Source organism: Equus asinus, chromosome 27, assembly GCF_041296235.1.
Source record: "Equus asinus isolate D_3611 breed Donkey chromosome 27, EquAss-T2T_v2, whole genome shotgun sequence".
Lineage (NCBI taxonomy): Eukaryota > Metazoa > Chordata > Mammalia > Perissodactyla > Equidae > Equus > Equus asinus.
In genome coordinates this window covers 3,644,469-3,668,799 of record NC_091816.1, presented here as the reverse complement: position 1 = coordinate 3,668,799, position 24,331 = coordinate 3,644,469, and the positions used below count along the sequence as shown (strand labels likewise).

Below are 24,331 nucleotides of genomic sequence, written 5' to 3'. Positions count from 1 at the left end.
GATATCCTCTGGCTGCAATGAGGCTGCCAAAACAGTATCTTCCAGCAGTCAACTATTAACCCTAAAGCTATCTTTTGTGCGGAGGGTGGCAAAAGTGGTGGAGCAGGTAAGAATCCTTGCGTAGATTTTCATCTCCCTCATCACTAAGATCTAAATATTTCAGTGGAAGTCTGGTAAATTAAAATTCACAAGCTACACAGAAAAATTCTATCACTTGCCTAGAAACACAGAGTATCTTGAAATTTTATTTTCCACAAAAAGTGCTGTCATGGAATATTCTTAGGATATAGATAAGAATGTGAATGCTGACAATATAATGCAGCCCAAAAGAAAATGGAGACTACAGGAATGTTTTTGTAAATAGCTTTGAAATTTTTCCTTGGAGTGACCCTGGTACCCACAGCCACTTTTTAATAGTTGTTATAAAAAGAAAAATCCTGTTTTAGAATCTCATATTCCGTTTCTGCTAGCACTCGGTCATGACCTAAGGAAATTCTACAGTCGTTGTCATCTTCATGAATTAATGTGACATAAATGTTGGAAGTTCTCACTGAGCAAACAAGGGTAATCTCATTTTTATAAACTGCAAAGATGAACACTTTTCAAATTAAAATGAGTTTGAAGTGCAGTATCCCCATGTAATAGGAAGAAGACCAAACATATGCAGCTGAGCAGTCTTCTGTCATGATTAAATCGTTAGAAGAAACTAGAAGAAAGTTGTTTAGTTTTTAAACTTATAGTAAAAGTGGTATATTAAGAAATTAATCCCATAATAAGGAAAAAATATCACATTATTCCTTTTTATAGTCAGTATAATTATTCAAATCCTTTCTGAACACATAGAAGTAATGACAAATTAAAATGCCTTTCAATTCCATACAGCTTTTACAATTATTCATCTGTTACTGTTATTATGGCTGGAGAGGCTCCGTCATATTTTAGTTAGCATCCCATCTGATACAAAAGAACATGGAAAATTTTACTGCTATTAATAAATATTGGGCCATTCAATCCAAGAAGAAAATTCTTTTTCATCTGAGAGATAAGTTGCATAATTCATGTATTTGCAGAAATTTCTTTAAATAGAAAATTGAAGAAAGGCATGGGGGAAAAAAGAATTCATTACATAGTTTCCATTTGTGGTGAGGGACAGTCTTTGTTCTCAGAGAGTCTTTTTTTTTTTTTTTTTTTTAAGATTTTATTTTTTTCCTTTTTCTCCCCAAAGCCCCCCGGTACATAGTTGTGTATTCTTCGTTGTGGGTTCTTCTAGTTGTGGCATGTGGGACGCTGCCTCAGCGTGGTCTGATGAGCAGTGCCATGTCCGCGCCCAGGATTCGAACTAACGAAACACTGGGCCGCCTGCAGCGGAGCGCGCGAACTTAACCACTCGGCCACGGGGCCAGCCCCTCAGAGAGTCTTAAATTTGATTCGACTTGAAGAGACAATTTCGATTGTGCTGTATACATACCAATCATACTCATAGAGTTCATTTTATTTTCGACATACATCATCATAAAAATGACGACAACACAGTTTCTGTTTTGCTTTCTAAAGAAGAAAACACTGGAACTGAAGGCTACTAGGCACTTTACTTGGGGTCTTGGAATGCAGTTAGAAAAACTGTGGAAGGGGTACCTCTGCCTTCCAAAAGGAGAAGTTTCCGTTTCAAGGTATCGTGAGGCTACGCTGAATTTCTGTGAGTTCCAGCCCCTGTCGGAGCTCCTGTCATACAGAGGGACGTGACATGACGGCCTTGCAGCACCATCCTGCATGCCAAGATCCCAAACCGGATGCAAATCACTTCTCCAGGACTAGTTAAGCAAAAAAGCTTCTCTTTCCACTAGTCGCCCCTGTCACTGTTCTGACCTGAATCCAGAAGAGGGGGATGCTTGGAATCTGGGTACGAGATAGAAAGATTAGGTAGACGAGTAGTAGTCTCATGGTAAAGACTTCTTAACACCTGGTGAGGAGTCTTAAGTACTGAAATTAAACTGGTCTCATCAGTGAAAAGGACCAGCAGTGTGTGTGGCCTTCCTGAGATGATCATCAAGGTGAGGGAGAGGCGTGGAGAAAGCATCCTGACCAAGTGTGTTTGAAGGTGGTGACGAGAGAAAAATTTAGTGATTGATTTGTCCCATGCTGAATTTAAACACTTCAATTAACCAATTAAAACACAAAGCAGAATCTCGTCAGCCCTTATCAAGTCCAGTTTCTGACAGCCAGGGAGAAAGTTTACAGTGACATGAAAAACGCAATTGTGAACCATGACATACGTGAAATGATATGGCCAGAATGTGTTAGATGAGGAGTTATGTCCCAGACCTTTGCCACAAACATGTTGCTAAACAGTCACGACTTTGAACTTGCTCTAAACTTACTGCCTGAGATGTGCCATGGAAATCATCCAAGGACTCGTCACCTTTGCTCAATTTATTAAGATAGTACAGTGATAAACCAAATTAAATTATATTTCTAAAATTGAACATCTCCCAGTTTCTAGTCTTCCTTTTCCTGCATTCCCTAACTTGGCAACTAAGAATTCAAGGCAGAAATGCAGTGCTCTCCCAAGCTTGGTCCTGTTCTGCCTCGCCCCATCACCCAATCAACCACAAATCTTACTGGCTTCCTATTTCATTCCTAATATGTCCTTTCCTCTGCATCGCCTGCCCATGCCCTATTCCAGGCCCTTGCCATGGCACCGGCCTTCTATCTGGATCTTTGCAACCAGCTCTGCAGCTTCATCACCCTGGCGTGTGTTGAGGTGCTTCACTGGGCTCCCATCACTTACAGGAGAAAATACAACACACACAGGTCATTTGTGATGCGACCGCTGCCTTCTCCTCCAGCTCTATCTTTGTGTCAGTCACTCCCCCAATCACTCTAAGCTCCGATCACAGAGAATTGCTGGAGCTTTCTGGACTCACCACGCTCTCACGTGCTTCTACGCTTCGCACAGTCTCTTCCTTCTGCTGGGGAGCTCCTCCCCCAGCCCTTTACTTTTCCAGCTTCTCTCACTCTCTTCACAGAAGCATGCTTCCTTAAGACATCCCTTCCTGAATTTATCTTGACCCAACAAAATGTATTTGGAGTATTTTGAGCAGCCACTTGGGGGTAAAGAACAAAACCTCCAGAAAATACCCAAGCTACAGGAAGTGATCAGTGAGCTGCTATGCTTAAAACAAAGAGTGAAGTGTGCTTTGCTTCTGATGAGGGTGAATGGCAGGGGAATGAGGGGGTTGGGGAAGAAAGGGGAGAAGAGAGGAGAATGTGGGAGGAGGGGATGAGGCAAAGAGAGACTGGAACAGGAAGATGGCTTTGTCCTGTGCTATCTCTGTACGACTCCCAAATCTTCTAGAGTTATCTAAACAAATAAAATACTCACAAAGAGTTCATTATTAGGGAAGTCTATGTAGTCTGATTATAGGAGGGAAGAGAAGCACTCAAAGTGATGGGAGAGAAAGATGCAGAAAGACCACAAGACATGGGAGTTAAAAGTGCAGGCGGGGCTTTGGGTCCTAACAGATTGTTGTCTCCTTTGTTGGGTAGTCCTACGCCAGTCCAAGACGGCTGAAAGCGGGCTGGGGTTCAGCTGACACCTCGGGCATCTGGGCAACACAAGACGAATTTCTCCAAGTCCTTCTTGGAAAAACAAATCCCGTATATTTATAACCCACTGAATACAGAAATAATTTAAGAAAATTCAGGCTAATTAACAGAAAAGTTAGATATTGTGAACATTCAAGAAATTGTGAATATTGAAAGGCACAGAATACTCAAAATGAATGCAGCCCTGTCACTTCCTAATACACGTTGACTACCGAAATAGACAAGAATGATTTGTAATTAACTTACCAGAACACCTAAGAAAATAAGCCTCCTCTACTCATATAGAATTTGCATTGTTTATATGCAAATGAATGCTCCTGATGTGCTTAAAAACAATTTATTCCCCTTAGAAGGCAAATACTCTCTTTATAATCTTGTTTACACTATTCGTTTGCTTTGCAAAACATTTTTCATAAAGTCAGAAAATAATGAAATGTCAGAGGCAGAAGGAACCCCAGGGATCATGCAGGGAAGTCCAATGTCCTCATTTGACAGACGAGAAACTCGATGGAGCCCCTGGCACACCCATATACCCTCCACATTCCCAAGGCCTGCACCAGCCCACCCAGCCCCTTATTCGTGGGACTCCACCCCTCCTACACTGGGGTTCTAGCAACAGCTGAGGCAGACGCAAACAGAGCAAGCAGCCTGCAAAGTGCTGGGCTGTGGGACATCATCAGGACCCATTGACCCCCCCCCGGACTGAAGTGAAAAAGTCCAGCACCCCTTTTCCAATCACTCATAGAACTGGAGGCCCGGCTGCTCCCTGTTTGTTTCTGAGCCTCAGCTTCTACTGTTTTTTTTTTTTTTTTTTTCCTGCAGAAAATCTGTCCCGACTCCCTCTTTCCCGACTCCATCCTAGTCAGGTTCCATCCTAAGTGCTTCCCTCCACTGATTCCCTAACCAGGTCATATTGCCATCTTTTGTTTACTGTCGATCCCCACTTCAAAGAAGCATGGGACCATCTCTATATCTGTATTTTCAATGCTTGGTATAAGGCCTGACACAGAATCGATGCACAGCCTTCCCCAAGTGAGCGCATGAGGGAAACCAGAAAGGGAATCAATCGCCACATTGGGAAGAAGCCTAAGTCTCGGATACTCACATTCCTCATTTCCTGTCCTATCCCAGGCAAGTCCATTCCCATCCTGCATTTTCAGAGAAGAACAACAATTAAGTATTCAAAGCTTCTCTGTCTCTGTCTCTATTCTTTTCTTTGTTCTTTTTTTTTTTTTTGTCAAGGCAGATTTGCCCTGAACTAACATCTGTTGCAAATCTTTCTCTTTTTGCATGTGAGCCACCACTAAAGCATGGCCACTGATGAATGGTGTAGGTCCACACCCAGGCCACTGAACCGAGGCCTCTGAAGCAGAGCACACCAAACTTAACCACCAGGCCACCGGGGCTGGCCCTGTGTCTCTATTCTTCTCTTCTTCTACTCTTCTTCTCATAGATTCAAAGGGCTTGTGATTTAACGTTAGAAAACTCAGTTCTAAACTCCAGTAATTTCAGAATGGGGGCTGGCCATGCCGGAAAGAACAATCATGTGATCAGCTGGTTGAGGTTTTGAGCCAAATGATATTAGCCCAAGCTCTGTGGAGGGGAGGGGGCTGGAGATGGAGTTCAGTCACACGGCCAATGATTCAGTCGATCCTGCCTGAGCGACACAACCCCAATAAAAACTCTGGACACAGAAGCCCAGTTAAGCTCCCTTGTTGGTGAACACATCAATGTGCTGGGAGGGTGGTGGTGCCTCCTGATTCCACAAGAAGGGGGCCCATAATCTCTGCATTTGGGACTCTCCCAGACCTTGCCCTATGTGTCTTTTCTGGTCCTGATTTCTATCCTTTATAACAAAACTGTAATCACAAATCCAGCGCTTTCCTGAGTTTTCTGATTCCTTCCAATGAAGGTCAAATCTGAAGAGGTGGTGAGAAGCCTGGAATTTGTAGTCACTTGATCAGAAGCGTGGGCCTGGGAATCCCCAAAGCTTGCTGCTGGAGTCTAAAGTGAGGTGGAGGGCTATGCCCTTAACTTGTGAAGTCTTTGCCAGCTCCAGGCAGCTGGTGCCAGATTTGCATCACAGTGTTGCAGCAGCAAACCTACCTGATTCCTCTTCTGTGTTTTAGTGGGCAGAGCCCAACCCCACTCCCCCGTGGGGCAGGCACTGAGCCCGTTCAAGTGCTGGCCGGGAGCTTCTCTGTAGTGGAGCGTATCGCAGAAGCAGCTCAGTAGTTGTCAGAGAATGAGCTCTACCATCAAATACTGGATCTCGAATTCCAGACCCAGCACTCACTAGCTCTGTGACATTTATCTTAGTTTCCTGCTCCATCAGATGGAGATGACACAATAATAGCATAGACCTCACAGGGCTGCTGTCAAGATTAAATGAGTTAATACACCGACGTATCATGTACCTCATACATATGGAGCAAATAAATGTTGTCTCACTATTATTATTATTAATATTTACTCTGCTACATGGGCTCCTGTTTAGGCTAAGACTATTACTGAGTCTTATGTAATTGGCAGAAACAGAGACAGAGTGTTGCAGTGAGACAGGCCTTCCAGATCCCAGGGGCAGCTCTGGTTCCGTGTTTCCAGGGCCGGTGAGAAATCATGGGAAACAATGGCGCGTGGCAGAAAATGGTGGGGGTGGGGGGAATGCTAATATTGGACGAGTTCACAATGTCCCCTCCTGCAAAAAAGGCTAAAATGATCTAGACTACACCGTTTGCTATGATACCCAGTAGTCATATATTGCTATTTAAATGTAAAATAATTAAAATTAAATCAAACTGAAAATTGAGCTCCTCAGTCACACCAGCCACATTTCAACTGCTGCACAGGCACATGTGGCTGGAGGGTTCTGGATTGTATAGCACAGACATAGAACATTCGCATCATCACAGGACAGTGCTGATCTAGAGCCATCAAGTGTCTGAAATTGGATGTTTTGAAATATAAATCAGAATACTTTTTAAAGGAAAGTTCTATAACCATGTAAAATCTGTTAATTTCCCCCCAAATGTAAAATAAAATGAAGAAAAACAATGGGTGTATTCATGGAGAGACTGACCACTATTATGTTCAAATAATCTGTACCTGTCTCTCAAACATTTCAGTGCCTCTAAGCTTAGGGATCAGGAAAGGGGAAATGTCTGAACTCCCCTTCAGCTCATGTGCAAATGTCCTGGGGTACACAACTTTTGACTACCTGGATACCTGGAGGCCAGCAATTCCAGCTGACTCCTAGTATACAAAGATCAGCAATTATAGGAGTAGAAAGCTACCCCCCAAAAGCTGACCCTAAAGGATGATCAGAAGAAGCAAAGGAACAGGTTGGCAAAAACACGTGTTGGTGGGGTGCCTGGCGAGGTCAGAGGGAAGAGAAGGACTGGGAATCCAAGTGACAAAAACTGAAAGCAAATACCATGTGAGGCAGATTGCTGAGAAGGGGACTGGGAAATACGGTGGGATGGGATGTTGCCAGTTGCAGAGGGGAGATGCCAGGCTGTGATAGAGAGGAGGGGGGCAGGAAGCTAATGGAGGAGACTTGGGGGTCTCTGCCAACACATGGGCCACTGAGGAGTCACAGGGGACTCTGGTACCCGGGCTGGCCTGCTGGTGGTAAAAATAGGACTAACGTGATAATGCAATTTTTGTAACAAATTATTTGACAATTATATTATTATCAAAACCCCAAAACATTATGTGATGGAACAAGAGAACTCAGAAAGAGCATTAAATTAGGATCTAGGCCTGGCTTTACACTAAATGGCTACACTGCAAGTGTAGCTTCATCTCCCCAATTTCCTCATCTATCAACGAAGAAATGCACACAGCCATTCTCTAGGCGTTCTCACCTCCAACAGGCTGAAATCCTGTGGCCGGGCCAAGGTCACTGCAGCACAGAGAGACTCAGTCCTTTAAGTTGTTCAATTCCAAGTTCAGCAGTTTTCTGTCAGCCCCGTCTAAATTATCACAAACTCCAAAATGAGAAATCCACAGATAGAGAGGATTCTATACTTTCTTTTTTCTTCCCTTCGGGCTCAGAGTTTATTTGCTAACCAGCACCCACCACAAACACAAGCAAACCTTTAAACAGATGTCCAAATCCACTACTGAAAGCTGTCAACACATTTTGCAAACAGAGCCAAACTCTGTCTTATAAACATGCTGACAGACCAAGGAAGAGGATCAAGAAAGCCAGCAGGTGCTCATGGAGAGTCTCTGGGAGACGTGATCTGGGGCAGCACCTTCCAGGACACCCAAGTCTGGACCAAAACAAAACAAAACAAAACATACCACAAAGGGCAGCGGTGTTTCTAGTGTCTGTGGTGGCAAACTTAATGGTGTGGAGACAATTCAACCACATCTAGGAATCATCCTAGTAAAAATCCACTGTGATCCTCCACTCGATAACTATGCTCTCCATATTGTCCCCACAGGGCATCTGCAGTGCAGAGTGGGGTACACTAGTGTGGAGTCTGGGATCCTGGTGCCACTTGACACCGTCTAAATCATGTGATCTAAATCATGTGACCGACAGAAAATGACTCAACCTCTCTGAGCCCAACTTCTCTATTTACTAAACCAGGGATAAGACATCTGAGCATAAGACTTCTGTAAGGAACAAATAGGTTAATGAAAACCCTTTGTAAGTGTTTTACCATTACTGGAAAAGCTATTCAAATTATAACTTTCTATAATAATATGACTTTACTACTCCTTAAAGCCTACTTTACACATTTTAATTGAGGTAACATAGTGGGAATAACGCATTAGCCGACCGCAGCATTAGCCACGGTGTGCTGCTAGAGCGAAGCTCTTCACCAGGACTTCCAAGCGCCCAAGGACAGGGTCCAACATACTTGACCATTGGAAACAAGATGTTTATCAGGCTGGGGGTGCTGGACACTTTGGCCTAAGTAGTCGAGAACTGCAAAGGGCAATGAAGCCGGTGGTGACGGGGACGGAAGGGCAGGGAGATGCCACAGGGATGATTTGCATTTCTGCATGGGAGGGGCAGTTAAAATATATTTTCCCTTTCAAAACGTGTTCTTGACCGGCAGTAATGAACATGGGGATCTGGCTGAGGAGATTGTCAAGCCATGTTGAAGGTGCCATCTGGCTGCTTCTGGCTGCTTATAGTAAACTGCAAGAGTGACAAATTGCAGGAAGAACTATTAAATAAGAAGGAACCAAGACTTGATGATTTTGAACATCCTCAGCCTCTCTGGACAGCAAAAGAGGCTAAAATTAAGAAATGGCTTCCAAGTACTGTCAAGAAAATGTGGTCTAGAGATAAAGCTAAATGAGACTACATAACCCTTGATTAAGACTTCAAAGAGATCAAATGATCAGACAGTTACTGGGTCCCACACAAGGGTCTTAAAAGAGATTAAGGGTGTGCCTTATAGGTTGTCTCAAAGGAAAAATAGGGCCTCCAGGAAGTGAAAGGGCATGTCTCTCAGCTTTTTCAACAGGATCCAAAGCTAGAGAAAAGCTTTCCTCAAAGAGATTTGTGGATGTGACTTATTTCTAGTACAGTGAACCCCAATAACATTCACAGAAATCCTACAGAGGTTTTGAGAAGATGGTATCAGCTGAAACACTACCATTTTGGAATGAAAGACGTAGAAGCAGTACACAATGAAAAGAGACCAATAGACTCCAGAAATTCTACTGGCAACAAGCAGGCCAACCAAACCACTTGGGTGCAAGTATGTGCTAGCTTTCATGAAAAAGGAAGGAGGACTCAGAGGGCAGACCAAGGTAAGCAGTCTCTGAAGTGGCTTCCAAAGGTCCCTGCATCCTGGCATGATCCCCTCCCCTTGAGTGTGTCTGGATCTGGTGACTTGTTTCTAACAAATAGAGTATGAACAGTTTTTTTGCAAGATTAGGTTATAAAAGACTGTGATTTCCATCTTCTTCCCACACTCTCTTGCTCTCTTGCTTGCTCAGATCGTGGCGAGCTGCCTATGCCCAGAAATGCCTGTGGTCAGTATTTATTGAGGAATGGAGATTCTCATTCTAACATCTCACAAGGAACCAGATCCTGCCAACAACTTCTTGAGTGAGATTCCAAGCAGGTTCACCTCTACTGCAGCCTTGACTGGAGCCTTAGGAGAAACGCAGAGCCCGAGAGCCCAGTTACGCCAGGCCTGGATTCTTGGCCCAGAGTCACTGTGAGATAATAAATGTCATTTTAAGGCACTGTGGGGGACTGGAATTGGCTACCCCAAGATATGTCTTTTAGGAATGAGGATTATTTCAGGCTGGTTGCTTTTAAAAACTGCAGACAGGAAAGAAACTCTGAAAAGTAGAATTTACTTACCCTTTGTAAGAGACATTTACATTTGTAAAGGAAATCTCCATCTATAAAGGTGTCTCCCTCTCTGTACCAGGAAGAAGGGGTCTGACCTTATCTCTAGAAGCTCTTATCAACGTGGAAGGCAAGGACTTAAATCTGCATAATAACCTGACTCTTGTTTACTGTACTTGTCTGGTGATCTCCATAACTGGCCCTCCCGCCCCCCGCCCCCAACATCCTCCTTTGCTTTTAGCTGAAGGTAGTGTTTAAGGGGAGAACTTCTGCCACTTTGGTGAGTTGCTCAGGTTGCCTGAGCCTCTCCCATGTATACATGTTATAAAGCTTTGTTGAATTTTCTCCTGTTATTCTGTCTCATGTGAATTTAACTCGTTGTTCATCCAGAAGGACCCAGAGCGGGTAGAGAAAATGTCTTCCTCCCCTACAGCACAAAGTTTAGGGGTAATTTATTTAGCAATAATAGTTACCTAATGTTCAGTGTTATGAACTGAATTGTGTCCCCTCCTTGCAATTCATATGTTGAAGTTCTAACCTCCAGTACCTCAGAATGTGAACTCATTTGGAAATAGAGTTATTGCAGATGTAACTAGCTAAGATGAGGTCACACTGCAGTAGGGTGGCCTCTAATCCAATATGATCAGTGTCCTTATAAAAAGGAGAAATCTGAACACAAGGAGATGCATATGGGGAGAATGCTGTGTGAATATTGGAGGTCTGCTGCCACCAGCCAAGGAACCAGCAGAAGTTAGGAGAAAGGCCTGGAACGCATCCTCCCCTAGCACCTTCAGACAGAGCACGGCCTTGCCAACACCTTGATCTCAGAATTCTAGCCTCCAGAACTATAAGACAATAAATTTCTGCTGTTTAAGCCATTTAGTTTGTGGCACTTTGTTATGGCAGCCCAAGAAAACTAATGTTGTCAGTAAATGGGAGAAAAGTGTTATTATGGTGTATCAAGTAGGAGAACAGCAATCAAAGAATGATCTGCCATGATCCCAGTAGTCCCCTGAAACACCGACAGCCCCATGCTAAATCTAGCAGAAACATCCTACGTGTCCCTCTTCAAATGCCATCACCACAGGGCTCTTCTGATCACAGGAGAAGTCTCAGGGCCAAAGCAATGAGTCACCCAGGTGGGCATGCCCCTCGAATCGGGACCTTCTTCACACACCTCAAAAAGGTAAGTGGGGTAGAGCAGCAAGAGAGAAACAGCAGAGCTGAACCCTGAGGCCCAGTGAGAAGCATGGTCAACATCAGGAGAACCCGCCCGTGTGCATCTCCCCTCCTCTATAGATTTGCTCCTGAAAAAAAGTAGAGAATTTGACTCTCTTTCGTGTAAATTAATTTACAGCACTAGCTGACCCATTTAAAGAACCATGGGATGAATCATTTTAACAAGAGAAAATCGTCTTCCAATGTACCTCTTACATAAGCTTGGGCTCTATAGAGAAGCACATGCCAGCTCCACTCTGAATGTGGCTGAGTGGTCTCCAAGGCGCCAAGATCCATCAATTCTTAAACTCTATACACTTTCACTTTCAATTAATAAACAAAAAGAAATTGATTATGGAAAATTCAGGACTGAAAAGCAGACATTCATTAAAATTCATGCTGACTGCTCTCATCCAGTGCTGGCAAGTCCTGGTGGGGAAGAAAATCCTTTTTTTGTTGACTTTGTTAATACTTGAGAAGAAAGATTGAAGAAATGAATTACATTCCAGTGGTCCTCAGAGGGAAGCAGCGATTCCTGAGGTAGCATAATTATCTGCTTCTAGCCTGTGACCTTTACTCCTTGGTAACTAACAGAGAGGGCAAGGGAGAAGGGGAGCCGGGGCTCTCCGAGGCTCCACGTGAGCTGTAAGGGCCAGGAAGTGCTCTGCTCCTAACCGACTGCTACACAAGTCTAGGTTTGTGCGGCGTATAAAGCTGCACTGAAAGATGGCTCCACGCCAATTCTGCCAGACCCTCTGAACAGACTCAGACAGATCCCAGACCAGGGCCTGATCTGAGTTGAGTAGAATTTTTAAAAGCATTTCACACACACACCTAACGTGGAAAAAATATGGAGATGCAATCATGATAAGGAGTGCCATTTCTCAAGGTGCATCATTTGCAACATTTTGATTAACTCCCGTTTCTGAACGGCAAAGCAGCGTATGTTAATAAACAGCAAGCTCCAATTAGACATCTGTGCATGCAATCTAAATGGAACCCGTGGCTGGCTCGCGTGTGGTGCCAGTTTTCCCACAGTCTGCGTGTGCGGGATCTGGCCTGGGGGTTGCGAAGAAGGTTTCCAGGGATCTCCTGAAGCACCAGGCATTTAACTCCTGTGAGCATACAGAACCCCCACTGTTCTCTCGTTGATGTTGTTTCTTTCCTCCTTGGCCTCTCACACAGGTCTCACGATCTGACTCCCTGACCAAAATTCAGTCATTTCCCATTTAGCAGCCACCCCCTGATTGTAGGAGAGTATTGACCTGGCTATTTGGAAAAGAAGGAAACCACCGGGGTGAAAAGGATGTGGATCTTGGGCCACATGGATCTGGATTTGAACTGAAGCCTTGCTGTTTACCGAGGATGTGACTTGGGGAAATTATTTCAGTTTTCACAGCCCAGTCACCTCATCTGAGAATGGGAATACTAATATTAGTCCCATTAAAGCAGACACTGTTGTAATGTGCAGAGGCCACAGTAGGAAATCAAAGTGGCAAAAATCTATGCCTTATATTTTAGCAAGGAGAAACTGGCAATGAATGAGAATAAGTAAACTATACGGTATGATGGGAGGCAATAAGGACTACGAGGCAAAATAAAGCAGGGCCGGGACATGGAGGATGTGGGAACAGAAGCTGCAGCTTTTAAGCATGGTCAGAGAAACTGCCAGTTGGTGTGTGGTTGTTAGGGGAAGAGCAGGCAGAGGGATAAACAAGTACAAGAGCTGAGGCAAGAACTCTCGTGAGGTCTCCAAGGAGGAGCAAAGAGGTCCACGTGGCTGGAGCCAAAGGCAGACAGGTAAGAAGCCGGGAGAGGGCAAAGAGTTAACTGGAGGCAAGAAGGTCCAGGTTTGTGTGAGGCCTTGTAGGCCATTGTGCAGACTTAGGCTTTTATGGAACAAGATGGAAAACCATTAGTGTGCTTTCAACCAAGGAGTGGCCTAATGGTTAAGGATTCAGTGAGTTAGAAGATGAAGACAAAGGCAAAGATGAAGAAGCAGGGAAGAGGGAGGAGAGGGAAGAGCAGGAAGAGGAGGAAAAAGAGGAGGAAAAAGTGGGGAAAGGAGAAATGATATGAAATACTTAGCTTATCTCTTGGGACAGGCAGGTGCTTTAAAAATGCTATTTTGAGTGCTCGCTTCAGCAGCACATATACCAAAATCGGAACGATACAGAGAAGATTAGTATGGCCCCTGCACAAGGATGACACGCAAATTTGCAAAGCGTTCTATATTTTTATGAAAATTGACTATTCTTTTTCACCATTCACAAAAATAAACTCAAAATGGATCAAAGACCTAAAGGTAAGACCTGAAACCATAAGCCTTCTAGAAGAAAATATAGGCAGAACACTCTTTGACATCAGTATCAAAAGGATCTTTTTGGACACCATGTCTTCTCAGACAATGGAAACAATAGAAAGAATAAACAAATGGGACTTCATCAGACTAAAGAGCTTCTTCAAGGCAAGGGAAAACAGGATTGAAACAAAAAAAAAACCACCAATTGGGAAAAAATATTTGCTAGTCATATATCCGACAAAGGGTTAATCTCCATAATATATAAAGAACTCATACAACTCAACAACAAAAAATCAAACAACTCAATCAAAAAATGGGCAGGAGACATGAACAGACATTTCTCCAAAGAAGATATACAGATGGCCAATAAGCACATGAAAAGATGTTCATCACTGATCATCAGGGAAATACAAATCAAAACTACACTAAGATATCACCTTACACCCATTAGAATGGCAAAAATAACCAAAACAAAAAGTCACAAATGCTGGAGAGGTTGTGGAGAAAAAGCAACCCTCATACACTGCTGGTGGGAATGCAAACTGGTGCAGCCACTATGGAAAACAGTATGGAGATCTCTCAAAAAATTAAAAATAGAAATACCATATGACCCAGCCATCCCGCTACTAGGTATCTATCCAAAGAACTTGAAATCAGCAATTCCAAAAGTCCCATGAACCCCTATGTTCATTGCAGCATTATTTACAATAGCCAAGGAGGGTGAGGGCTGGGCACAAAGGGTGAAGGGGTGCACCTACAACACGACTGACAGACAATGATGTACAACTGAAATTTCACAAGGTTGTAAACTGCTGATTTCAACAAAAATGTTTTTTTAAAAATGCTATTTTGAAACCCACTTCACATTCCCCAGAGAATCACGATAGCCTTTCTTTCTCTTTCCCTTCATCCCAAGACTCTGTGATACATGCATACAAATCTGGCTGGAAATTTTTATGTTGCCTGAATTAATGTCATGAAACTTAAATAATGGAAATGAAATTGGGAACCAAAGCATGTTGTTTTATTAGAGATTCTGATGATTTCTGTGGGTGATTTCTGCTTTGCTGGGTCAAGAAGTCAGATAATGCTTCACCTCCCACCCATCATCAGCTGTCCGGAGAAGAGGGTGCTCTGACCAGTGTCTGTAGATTCACTCCACACATCCCCCTGGAGAGTGCAAGGATGCGTTCTTCCAAAACAAACAGAGAAAGACAAAGATGGGGAAGGGGCTGATGGAGTACTTGTCCATTTGGGGAGAAATTCATTTTGCAATCTCATGATCTCATAGACATTACATTAATCTACAGCCGTTTTTGTCTTTGCTGACTCCTGCTAAGTAGACAAAGGTCAAGAGAGACACAGAGATGCAGGAGAGGCAAGCTCGCTGATGCCCTCCCTTTACACGGGTGGAGGTGGTCAGCTGACCAGGGGTGTTAAAATGTCTCCTGAGGGAGAGAGAGGCTCACAGCTCCCCAGCGTGCATCTCATGCCTTGAGATATCTCTTGAAGACTGGGTAAAACAGTGCTGAGAGACCTAAAATGCCACACTGTTCAAAACATTTTTTCCCAAACCAGCGTCTCTTCATGCATCCCTTATCGGAGAGGATGTCTCCACTGTCGAGTGCCCAAGCCAGAAACCTGGAATCAAAGACTCCTCACACACAATTGGTGGTCAAATGATGTTAATTCTACTTTTCAAACACCTTTCTGAGTCTCTGCGTTTCCATTGGTTACTGCAATAGTTCAGAAGATAAGCGTTCCACCTCCTCTCCCTGTGTTGTATTACATCTTCTAATCCACCCACTGATTTATTTGGCGAGAAAAAGCCTGATTAGGTTCCTTATCTACTTAAAACTTTCCAATGTCTTCTCCTTGCCTAAACCCCTTCGATTTGCACATTAGACTCTGTGATTCGGCTACTGAACGTCTCTGGTATTCCTTCTCAACACCTTCCCTTCTTGCTTCCTCATTTCCCTGACGGAAATGCGCCCACACTTCAGCCATATAGAGCTTGTAGTTCTCCTAAAATGCACCAAACTGCTTTAAGCAAATCTTTTGTTTGATCTGCCCTCTCAGCCTGCAGTGCTGACCTCACAGCAACTAGGGTGGCCCTGAGAATGTGCCTCCCAGACCAGCACCTACAGGAGCCTTGTCGACCAAAGGTCCCCACTGCCGAGCTCTGACTGCTCCCGGGCTCCTCTCAGGCCACGACCGAGGGCGCCGAGAGGACAAGGCAGATCCCCTCCCAGAAGGCAGGGAGTGCTTCTGAGGCCGACTTCGGCGCATCTTCCAACACCCCTGCTTTACTTAGACTAGAGTACTTCCACTCTCCTCCACTGGGGTCAGAGGCGTGGCCTGACAGCTTTCCCAGCTTCTCCTGGATCACTCGGCGTTTTCCCTCACAGCTGTTTCCCCTAGTAACATTCTTGCACATTTAAACCTCTCTTAGCATGTGCTGCTCAGAGGACCCAGTCCCAAACTAACACAATGACCAGCGGGAGAAAGCCTGCTTTTTATCTGATATGTCGCTCCTCTACAAGGTATCTGATGACCCCTCTAGGTCAAACAATCCGTCATACAATAACAGTTTATTACATATGATAACTAATAATAGCACTGTTAATAGGAGAAATGTATATTCACCTGTCTCCATCGTATCCTACGTGAATGCCATCATACTCCTCTTACCCTGCGTCTGCTCATCACAGTGACGGTGCCTCAGACAACATCTTATCACCCGCAGAGCTGAGCACAGTGGTTGGCCTACAAGATACGATCCATCCATGACTAGACAAGTGCTCAGCGCATTGTAGATGCTCAATAAATAGATGCTGAAAGAGTGGATGAATGATGCTTACTGACTCAACGGATGAATGCATGAATGAATGGCACACAAGCCTGGGGGTCACGGGTAGAAATCAAAGGTCATAGAGAAACACAAGGGAGAAAGAGAAAATATTTTCTTTCCTTGAAGGAATAATGGATAACGAGCAAATTCTAGTGGATAAGGATCATAAGAAAGATATTGGATTGCCCTATTAACATTTCAATTAAAAGTATAATTACAAATCAAGTATTTGAAACTTCATAATTTTGTTTGGCTGTTTTAGTGGTTACGATGTTATTAGCTGTTGCGCAGTAGAAGATGTACTGGGTGTAGCCTGGATGTTCAAGAAAGCTGGGCAATTTGTTGAGGGGAACATACAACCTTATATCTGAATGAGAAAGACATGCATTTGCAGAAGAGACTCTAAAAGAAAATCTTCACCCCCATTTTAAACGTTACTGCAGGAAAACTGTTGCCAAGAGCAAGCTACATTTCACGGAATGAGATGGGCCTATAGCTTAACCTGTACCAGCCTTCTATTTAGGAAGATGCTATATTTTACGAAACGTTAGTTAATCCGTGATGTATCTGCATTTGCAATTTCTCACTTTAAGAAATGAAAGCTGTGGTATAATAAAGTATAAAAACTTGGATTCAAATCCCAGTTTTTCCCTTTGCTAACTGTGTCACTTTAAACAAGGAACATCACCTCCCGAAGCACTAATCTCCTATAAAGGGAGAATAATCAAACTTCCCATACAGCGTTTGTGCAGACTGAATGAGATAATAAATGTGTATGCCACAAGAACAGCGGCTGACACACAATGGCTGCTCGACAAACGCAGGCTGAATTGACAGCCAGGGCCATGGTGGCATCTAATGCATTTTCAACGTCTGAGATCAATTTACAGCTTGGTATTTCTCCAAAATTAAAATCTACTTGGAAAGGTTTCCCATAATAACTCTCTCCTACTCTTGCTGAGTCCACTCTCGCTTCCGGGCTGTGTTCCCAATCCTAGTGGCAAGGAAACCTCTTTTTCTGCAGGGTCTGAGAAGTTTCCCTACGGTAGTTCCCATGCTTTAGGTCAGCTTGCCACCAATGAAGCTGCTGCTGCTCCTGCCACTGTGCAGAGTTTAGTCCACCTTCAGGGCACACAGTCTAGCCATCCAAAAACGCGAGCAGTTGGATGGCTAAGCTGTCAGGGCCTAATTCTCTGTCCTTTTCCCACTTGGCCCCTTCCCCAATTCGTGTTACTACTCTCCAAGCCTTCACGTCCCCTCCTTCTTCTTCTTACTAAAACCTATCTCCTGGAAAGAATCAGATAAACCATTTGTATTCAGGATCTTTCAATAAATTGAACTAATATTTACTGAACTCCTATTTGTGTCAGGCACGATGTTCAGCCTTGCCAGAGATGTTAGATTTTAAAGGACAGAGTGGGAATGGGAAAAAGTATTTGCGAACCATATATATGACAAGGGGTTAACATCCAAAATATGTAAAGAATTCATACAACTCAATAGCAAAAACACAACTCAATTGAAAAATGGGAGGCTGGCCTGGTGGCATGGTAGTTAAGGTAGCATGCTTCACTTCCACAGCCCAGGGTTCACGGGTTCAGATCTGGGTGGGGACCCACACACTGTTCATCAAGCCATGCTGTGGCAGCATCCCACACACAAAACAGAGGAAGATTGGCACAGATGTTAGCTCAGTGCCAATCTTCCTCAAGCAAAAAGAAGATTGGCAACAGATCTTAGCTCATGGCCAAACTTCCTGACCAAAAAAAAAACAATGGGCAAAGGACCTGAACAGACATTTCTCCAAAGAAGATATATGACAGGCCAACAAGTACATGAAAAGATGCTCAACATCATTAATCATTAGGGAAATGTAAATTAAAACCACAATGAGATATCACCTCATGCCTGCTAGAATAGTCATCATCAAAAAGACAAGAGATTGGGGCTGGCCCAGAGGCACAGTGGTTAAGTTCACATGCTCTGCTTCAGTGGCCTGGGATTTGCTGGTTTGGATCCTGGGCATAGACTTATGCACTGCTTGTCAAGCCATGCTGTGGCAGGCATTTCATATATAAAGTAGAGGAAGATCAGCACAGATGTTAGCTCAGGGCCAATCTTCCTCAAAAGAAAAACAAACAAACAAACGAAAAGACAAGAGATAACAAATGCTAGCATGAATGTGAAAAAAAAAAGGGAACACATGCACTATTGGTGGGAATGTAAATTGGTGCAGCCACCATGGTAAACAGTATGGAGGATCCTCAAAAAATTGAAAATTGAACTACCATACAACCCAGCAATTCCACTACTGGGAGCATATCTGAAGGAAAAGAAAACACCAACTTGAAGAGACTTCTGCACCCTGTGTTCACAGCAGCATATTCCCAACAGCCAAGACACGGAAGCAGCCTAAGTGTCCACCAACAGGTGAATGGACAGAGAAGTTGTGATGTATACACAATGGAATACTATTCAGCCATAAAAATGAGGAAATTCTACCATTTGTGACAACAAGGATGAACCTTGAGGGCATTATGCTAAGTGAAATAAGTCAGAAAGCAAAAGACAAATATTGTATGATCTCGCTTATATGTGGAATCTAAAAAAAAAACCAAATTCATGGAAAAAGAGATCAAACTTATGGTTACCAGAGGCTGATGGTACAGGGAGGAGGAATTGGAGACAGGTGTCAAAAGGTACAAACTTGCAGTTGTAAGATCAAGAAGTACTAGGGATGTACAACATGATGGCTGTAGCTAACACTGCTACATGATGTACAGGGAAGTTGTTAAGAGTAAATCCTGAGTTCTTATCAGAAGGAGAATTTTGTTTCCTTTTTCTCTTTCTTTTCTTTTTATTGTATCTATAAGAGAAGATGGATGTTAGCTGAACCTGTTGTAGCAATCATTTGACAATATATGTAAATCAAACCATGATGCTGTGTGCCTTAAACTCACATAGTGATGCATGTCAATCATTTCTCAATAAAACTGGGCGGGGGGAGGAGATAGTATATTAGAACATATAAATAAACGTAAATAAAACTCTACCGAGAGAACCTGAGGAAGCAAGTTGACTTGGTCCTGTGGGAGGAAGGTGTCTCTCCATGCTGAGTGTGCCGCTAGCACAGGGAGCCACAAGCTCCGCTGATGTCCAAGGGGACCCCAGAGGATCACTCCTTGACTTCAACTATAGAGAAGTGTGGTGGCTTTAGAATACGTACACAAATTCTTTCACACTCCTGCCTTCAAGAGGAAGAGCCTGGTCTCCACCCACGCTCACTTCCCCACTCCCCCAACCCCCTTTAGTGTGGCTGGACTTGACTTTTTTCTAACAAATAGAAAAAAAGTAGAATTTATGATGTGTGACTTTGGAGACTTGGTCACACAAGGCACTGTGTCTTCTTCTCCTTGCTCTTTCTCTCAGATTTCTCACTCTGGAAGAAGTAAGCGGCCATCTCATGAGAGAGCCATGGGTGGATAACAGAAGCCTCCTGCCAATGGCCATGAGAGTGCGCCATCTTGAAAGCACATCCTTCAGCCCCAGATTATTGCAGATGACTGCAGCCCCCGACTATGTCTAGGCATGCAGTTCACAGAAACTGTGAGATAGCAGATACTTGTTGTTTTAAGCAACTCAGTTTGGGGATAATTTTTTACATAGCAATAGAAAGTTCATACAGAGGAAACCTGGACATTCTGATGTTTTGGAGTTAGAAGTAATAGGTGACATATTGTGTTTCAAGGTAGTGGCTGAGTTTGTCGTACTATCAACTTTAGGGCCTGAAAATGCTAAAAAAATTTCCAAAGCCATAGTTGACTCTCTCAGGATAAGAATGCGTATCTGGGCCACAGGTGGATTTGAGGACCAAGATAATGGCACCTTACGTTCACATAGAATTTCATGACTGATGTCATTTGATCCTCACAACAATCCCACTGGGGCAGTAGGAAAATTATTATTCTGCATTTTATAGACGATATAAAGCGCATTGCCCAGAGTTTCATAGGTAATGAGTGATAGGGATGGTATGAGAATTCAGGACCCTTGAATTTCAATCTAACGTAATTTCTTCTATATTATACTCTCCACGTGAATCTATTCCCAAGCCAATGACTGTGTTAGTTAATAGAGGAGAGGGAAGAAATAAATATTCCCTGATTATTCATTCTGTGCCATGAAGTACACCAGGTATTTTACATACTTTATTTCATTTAATCATCATATCCAGTGGCATAGCTCTCGTTAACATCAGTTTTCAGGTGAAGACTGTTGAGAGTGAGGGAAATCAATAAGAACATTGCCAATGACCACTTGTGCCACTTCAGGGTGTAGGTATTATACATATTACATACATCAAAGTCACTATCGATCAATCTTAGTATTTCTGTAGCCATAACCTGACATGATACAAGGTAGAATCACTCCTAAGTCTTGCCTGGACTACCTTAATAATCTCTTAATTGTTATCTCTGTTTCTAGACTTTTCCAATCTGCTGCCAGAGTGATATTTTTAAAATGACTTCAATGTGACACCACTACCTCTAGGATAAGAGTTCCCTCTTTCTCTTTTTTGGTGAGGAAGATTCGCCCTAAGTTAACATCCATGCCAATATTCCTCTATTTTTTAGTCTGTAGGCCAAGAGCACAGCACAGCCACTAACAGAGCTATGTAGGTCCATGCCCGAGAACCAAACCCAGGCTGCCCAAGCAGAGAATGCTGACCTGAACCACTAGGCCACCAGGGCTGGCCCTCTCTCTCTTTTTAGTGACATTTGGGACTGCTTACTCTAGCTCTTAGCTCCTGCTAATGTCTCAGGCCTTTTTCTCTCTCTCTACACTCCAGGCTCTTTTCTAAAGATATAAATCAGCCTTTACTAATGGTGGTATCACTTCCTTGACCAACCTCCTTACATTTCCTGTCCACCTACACATCAACAACCCAAGTCAAGTACCATGTCTCCCAAAGGTCATCTCACTGGCTAGGTTCACTGCCCTTCTTTTGTGCCCCCTTAGTACTGTCTGCTTTCCCCTGACATGCATTTCCTATCTTATATTAAAATTATCTGTCTCTGACTATCTGTAACACTAGAATTCTGTGCCTGCCTTCTGTATGCTGGCCCGTTCTAGGCACTGGAGATACAGCAGTGAACAAGACCCAGAAAACCCCTGCCTCTCTGAAACTTTTATTCTATTTGTGAAACATAGATGGATGAATAGATAGATAAATAGATAGATGTAGAAATATCAGAGGAAAATAAGTGCTAGGTAAAGAATTAAAATAGGATGATGCGACAAAGAATACCTAGGAGATATTTAATGTGAGAGTTGGTTAATAAGAAAGAGCGAGTCAGGTGATAATTTATGGAAACGCACATCAGGAAGAGTTTCCAGCTGGTATAGGAAACACAAAGTTAAGGCAGAAGAAAGTTCAGCTGCTTGAAAATCGGAACAAAGGCCAGTGAGTATTCCTGGAGCACGGCGGGCAGGGAGAGACTGGTCTGAGCTGACACCGAGCGGCGGGTAGAGGTCAGATCACATGGGGCCCTGTGAGCCAGCACGAGGAGTTTGGTTTCTCCTGAGTACACCGGAAAGCCCTCAGGGGATTTTCAGTGGAGGAGACTATGCTCTGGATTACATTTTTAAAAGCTCAGTCTAGCCGCTTTGTGAGGAATGGCATATAGAAAGGGAAATGCACCCCAGGGAGCAGGTTAGGAGGCTGCTGCTGGGAGGCCAGTAAAGATAGAGACCAGAGGCTTGGACGAGGGTGCTGAGAGAGGAGATGGAGAGATGAGGACGGATTAAGATATGCAGAGTCACGGAACTTGCTGATAAATTAGGTGTGGAAAGGGAGGGAAGGAAAGGAATCAAGGACAATTTCTAGACTTTAGCCGTAAGCAACTGGATAAATGGTGATGCTGTTCAGAGATACAGGGAGCCTGAGGGAGAAGAAGGTAGAAGGAGGGATTACAAGTGTTCTCTTTCTAATCATGTTAAGTTTGGGATGTCTGATGGACATCTGAATAGAGAGTCTGGAGTTCCAGGAGAAAGATCAAGCTTGGACGTGATGGTAGATATAGATAGATATAGATATGGATACAGAGATTTCTCTGTCTCCATAGATATGTATATGTGTATATAGATACACAGGTAGATGAGAGAGAGATAAGAGAGATAGAGATGAGAGATACATAGATGGTAGATAGATAGACAGATGTTTGTGTGTGTGTGTGTGTGAGTGTGTGTGCAAGGTGGGATTAGATCTCTTCTGGAGAGTGTGCTGATAGAAAAGAATACAGCACCCAGGAAGGATCCCCATGAGCCCCTTTGTGACCAAACTTCCGTGATAATCTTCCCCAGCCAGAAGCTGTAGAGAGGTGTGGGGCTGTGTGAGCACTCGATGTCTGCTGTCAGTTTTATACGTTTTTCTTCCCTGAGGTCTGTCCTACTCTCCAATTGACTGTTGTCCTGGTGCCAGCTTCAGCAGATGGCTTCCTGCCATTGCCAACATTTGTGCCATCTAATAAGTTTCCGGCTCCACCCATTCACAAAGCAGCTAAGCTATTTTCTTTGGAATGATCTTCCATAATCCTGTCAAACTTTAAATATATATATTGAAAATAAAATAGACAATTTTGCCAAGGGAAATTGGACATTTTATCATAACTTGTTGTCCTGAACAAATTATATAAGTAATAATACTTACAACCACAGATGGTCCATTTTCCACGAAAGTTCTGAAATAAATCCCTAAGCTATAACTCCAGCAAATTTTTTTTGTTTTGCTCGAGTGAGAGAACAAATCATTGTATCTTTCCCCTCGAATTAATCTCCGAATGCAGATAAAACAGCGTATTCTCCAAGGGATGCTTCAATTCTTTATGATTATGGGTGTAATTCATTCCTAGGTGGGTATTAATTATCTTACACATGTCGGTCTAGAAGATTATCGTCAAAGGCATACAGTTCTGTTAAAAAAAGAGACGGTCTTTCATTTATAAGTTTTATATGTACCTAAAGGAAAGAGATTCAGAATGTAATTCATTAACAAAACAAACTCATCTTCCTGAGAAAATTGGAAACCTCTGAAATCTCTCCATCTTTGACTTGTTCAATTTTTCCCAAAGAGGGAGGAAATGACTCCGCACTTAATGCTGTGTCTTTCCGCTGGCATTGCGCTCTGCGGCCTCCCCTTGTGCTTTGTCAGTGTGCTGCGGTGCTTCTGCAGCACGCTGACATGACAAGGCTGCACAACGTCGCCTGGAAACCCGTTCCCTGTTGCTGGCCTTGTCTTTTTACACTCGGAAGGTCAGCCCTTTTGCACCTGACACATGAAAGCACCAGATTCTCCTTCACTGAGGGTGAAGGTGCTGAGCGCTAACACGGGTTTCCACCCGTCCTCACTGGTCCCAGCTCATGCTTATGAATCTGAGCTTGTCTTTGCTCCTTCCCACTTTGTATCTGTTTCTTTTCCAAAAGCCTGTCCTGCATACCTCATGCTCCACCATCAGATGCAAAGGCAACAGCTCCCACAATGGCCAAAGGTCAAATCTGTGTGTGTGTATGAGAGACAGACAGACAGACAGGCAGGCAGGCAGGCAGACTCCTTCTAGTGGTTTTCTGGTAGACCCAATGCCTAAAGCGCTGCTCTATCTCTCTGCCCCTTTCTCTACTTTTGAGGCTGCATCTACTCTCCAGACTTCAACGTTCCCCCTTCTAGCTGAGTTGAAAATCTCCATTTTCAGCCCTGGCTTGTATTTGCATACCAGGCCTGTTTCCAATCCCCTACAGGACATCCCCACTTGGATAAAGCACCATTACTTCAAAAGCAATGTGTCTAAGACTTAACTTACTAAAGTCTCCATCAGCATTCCTTCCGTCTCCCGGGCTGGGGAAAAGCAGGCACCTTTGACTCTTGCTTCTATGGTCCTATCAGTTGTGATTATCAAAGGTCCCTGAGAGTTCCAGAGAACCGCAGGGGCCAGGGATGAAGTTCATGGGGTGCCACTTTTGACTCTACATG

General features: G+C 43.5%; 1 protein-coding gene and 1 non-coding gene across 2 annotated transcripts in view; one reads left to right on the top strand and one right to left on the bottom strand.

Moving 5' to 3' along the window:
• ZMAT4 (zinc finger matrin-type 4) overlaps positions 1 to 24,331 on the bottom strand; it is a 319,392-nt gene that overhangs the window by 2,415 nt on the left and 292,646 nt on the right. The gene's annotated exons all lie outside the window — the stretch shown is intronic.
• On the top strand, positions 13,285 to 13,391 carry LOC123278401 (U6 spliceosomal RNA). The gene has a single exon (XR_006515763.1). It is a non-coding gene; the product is annotated as a U6 spliceosomal RNA (small nuclear RNA).